The following is a 4,306-nucleotide window of genomic DNA, read 5'->3' on the forward strand; positions in this document are numbered from 1 at the left end:
CCCCCCCCCCCCCCCACCTCACTCCGGGATCGGAATGACCGCATGCGTGTTACCAAAATGTCCGGTAAAGGGGTACTTTTCGTGCGACAAAGTCCGGCCCGAGAATTATAAAAAAGGGGGTGTATTTGACTTTTCACCCGGAGATTTCTTTAAAAAGGGGTTGTTTTTCTTTTTTTCTCTCATCTATTCGGACTTCTGAGAAATTATTCCGAATTTAGGGGGGTACATTGAGTATTTTCCGTATTTAGGGGGGGGGGGGGGTCTCCAAGGCAGGAAAAGCCCACGAAAGGGGGTTCGGAAATGTTGGCACTACTGAGTCCTCAGGGGGTGCTTTCAAAAAGAGGGAACGAGCACACGCGTACCCTAAATAACACTGAGTGGGGGGGGGGCGGGGTCCTTGTAACTTCACACGGGCCTTTGCTGCGATTTGCGATCAACTTTTCCTACCTTGGACTACATTTCCAAATGACGCATACGGATATGAAAAACTAAAAGATGGTCTGATTGCTCAGATGTAGTCATGTGGTCTCAAAGCAGGGGCGGAGGGGGATTTAAAGTGAACTTAAGGCGGTAGTGCCCCTTGGCTAAGTAATGTTTCTCATGAACAAGTTTACCCCTTACCCGGTATGACTTACAATAATACTAATTTTGATTACCAACATGTTCCATACATCTAGTTATGAGACTGTCTACTCTTAAGTATGACATCTTACTAAAAGTAGACCAAAGCCGAGATGAAACGAGACAGAATCAGAGTGTGTGTTCAAGTAGTTTAATCAAGTTACTGTATGTTTGTACGCAGATGCGCCAACATATTTTTTTTCATATTTCTCATGTTACATAATCATACATTTCAAAATAAAGTACAATTTTGTTTGTATGTGAAAAATCAATGACACATAATAAATATGTGTAAATAATAATAAGGGGGAGAGATCCAGTAACACCCATGTTGACTCGCCTTCATTGGTTACCTGTAAAAGAAAGAATTGTTTTAAAGTTCTTATGTTGTGTTACAAGGTAATGATTCTTAAATCCCCGACTTATCTTCTTGATATTATTTGCTCATACATACCCCGTAGAAATCTCCGCTCCTCAACAAAGAATCTCCTGACTATCCCTACCACATCAACCCAAACATATGGTTCTCGTGCCTTTTCAACGGCGGCGCCTGTCTTGTGGAATCAGCTTCCTGACCAGCTTCGAGTTGTTGGGAGTATTGACGGCTTTGGAAGAGCCCTGAAAACCTATTTGTTTTCAAGGGTCTCTTCCTAGAGCTGCTTTGTCCGTTGCTGGTTGGGAGGCTGATTCGACATGATGAGTGTCTGTCCGTTTGTTGAATTTGTTATATGTAATGTCAATTAATTTTGTAGGTGTAATTATAGGTGCATTAATTGGTTTACTTTTTCATAAATGTTTGTTGTCATTTGCTTATCTATTTTGTTATTTATTGTTGCATTAGTGTTGTTTATATATTCAAATTGTTATGATTGTACAAAACTGTAAAGCGCATAGAGAAATTTACAATTAATTATGCGCTTCTTAAATATACTCTATTATTATTATTATAAATAACATAAAGATAAATGGTCAATATAGAGTAATGATTTAATTGAGAGAAATATCATGTGACCTACATAAAAACAAGCTTGTAAAGCAGTCGGCCCCTGAAGCCTCATCAGCCTCATCAGCCCCATCAGCATCATTGCTGCTCTTCATAAGGACTCTGCAATTCATATTACCCCCAACAATTGTTAGGTATACTTATTTGCACCAGGGTGGAAGTGCCAAAAGTGGATTAATGTCTTGCCAAAAATCGTTTTAGTGTCGGGCTGGGATTAGAACCCAAGTTAATGACATAGCACCTCCACCTTAAATCAGTATAGGGACCTCTGGGCTCTGGCGGTTTACCTACAAGCCGTTTTAAAGGTACTAAATAGCCTATCGTTGAAAAGGGCAATGGGGTGTGACATGATTCCAGTTAAGCTGATTAGAATGGCCACCCCGTACATTGTGCAGCCTCTGACGTCTATAATTAACTCGTCTAGGTCTTTGCATCCAGGAATTGTGTATAATATGTGGGAAAAAGCCTGAATTGTTGCAATTCACAAAGGAGGGTCTAAGGAATTGTGTAACTATAGACCTATTTCGATTTTACCCATACTATCAAAAGTTTTAGAGAGAATGGTCTTCAATCAAATTTATGACTACTTAAATGCCAATACATTGTTGAGCATTTACCAGTCAGGATTTCGACCCAATCACTCTACAGCTACTGCTCTACTAAATATATCAGATGACTGGTTAACAAGCATAGATTGGTGTATTGGTCATGTGGTGAACGCAGCTTCGCTCACACTGCCTCAACTTCATGGAACAATCTCCCGGAACATCTAAAAAACATTGACTCCATTGTTAAGTTTAAGATTGCTTTAAAGACGCACTTATTTAACATTTAATTCATCCATTTTGTCTGTTACCCAGTACGTCTTGTCTTTGTATTCTGTTGTGTTTTTCTCTAGAGCGCTTAGGGACATGTTTTAATACTATGTGTTATGCGCTATGCAAGAACGGTTAATTATTATTATTATTATTATTATTATAGATGAAGGCCAAATTGTATGTGCGTTAATGCTATAGATCTATTTAAAAAAAGGCTTTTGATACCGTTGACTATGTGTTACTATTGAGAAAATATATGTACGGGTCGGATGAACCATCACAGCTATGGTTTTCGAACTATTTACATGGTCGAGTACAATCTACATCTGTTAACTGTACAATGTCAGATTTTTTGCCAGTTGAATGTGGAATTCCCCAAGGATCCATTTTAGAACCCCTGCTTTTCATACTACATGTTAATGATTTGCCACGTGGCCTCACCCACTGTAAAGTAAGCATGTATGCTGATGATACGGTAATATATTGTTCGGCAAATGATACTATAGAATTGAGTGAGAAGATACACGAAGATCTAGAATATGTTAAAAAGTGGTTGATACAAAACAAACTAAATTTGAATATAAAGCAAACTGAATACATTTTATTTTGTACGAAACAACGTCTGGATAAAGTTAAAGAGAATGATTTAAACATTACTAAAGATAATACTTTGTTAACTCGAGTTAGTAAGTGTAGACACCTTGGGGTAATTTTAGATGAAAGGTTATCATGGCAAGAACATATTAATACTATTCATAAAAAAAAACAAATAACGGATTATATATGCTAAAATCTATAAGAAATATAGTAAATGAATATGAAATGAAATTGTTTTTTGTTTTAAAGTTCGATTATTTAATATTAAACATAAAAACTTAAATATGTTCTTAACTTATTTATAATCTTGTTATACTTCTTTTAAATTTGAGGAAGAAACTGTATGTTTAGGATCATAAAGGTATTAATGCTCTTTTCAGTATTGGATAATGGCAGTAGTAATCCCTTGTACACAGATTAGTTACGTGTACTGAGTGCCCTTTTAAAAAATGTAATTTCAGATGAAATTCCCCATACATTTTTAGAAAAACATTTTAATTTGCTTGATTTTATCAACTTTATAAGCCTGTAACATATCCATGTCATGTACATGTACACTGGGAATTGCTTAATTGGGTGATTTTGAGCTTTTGTAACCTACCAAATAGTTTAGATTGACCATACAATCTTTGATTATATGACATTATTTGGAACAACCTCTGTAAAAATGAAAACCTGATGATTTGCGAACACACAGTAATGTAAATAGCAAGAGGAGAGGTTGAAAAATTGAAATTTGCTATTCTCACATCTGTCTTTGCCTCTCATTTAAACTAGTTAAAGTATGAAAATGTCTGTTAACAGTTTAATGTAACGTCCGAGACGTGCTAACAGCATACCAGAAAGTGCTGTTAAAATGGCTGAATATTTTTTATGAGTCACTTTTATTGAGATTTTTTCGGAAAAATTACAATTAAGGATATACTTAAGCAGCCAGCCATGCTTTGCATCACAAAGTGTGGCTTCAATATTTTAGGTTTTATAAGTCAATTTTGCAGAAAATTTAGATATTTTACGGAAAATTTGATTTTTGCATCATATTTCTTCATATTTTTATATTTAAATCTAAATAAAATTATCAAAATAGTGTTTTTAACAGGAGTGTGCATTGTTAAATCGTAACTTGCACATATGATCGAAAATTAGTTGAAATTTGCAAACTATGTGTTAACAATCAAATAGTGTAACGTCCGAAACACCCTTCTTGAGCTTACACAAAATTATTGGATTTGAAAGACCTGATATGTGTTTTGACTTGTGTTAAGAC

Source organism: Strongylocentrotus purpuratus, unplaced genomic scaffold (assembly GCF_000002235.5).
Source record: "Strongylocentrotus purpuratus isolate Spur 01 unplaced genomic scaffold, Spur_5.0 spur5_scaffold_8, whole genome shotgun sequence".
Classification (NCBI taxonomy): Eukaryota; Metazoa; Echinodermata; class Echinoidea; order Camarodonta; family Strongylocentrotidae; genus Strongylocentrotus; species Strongylocentrotus purpuratus.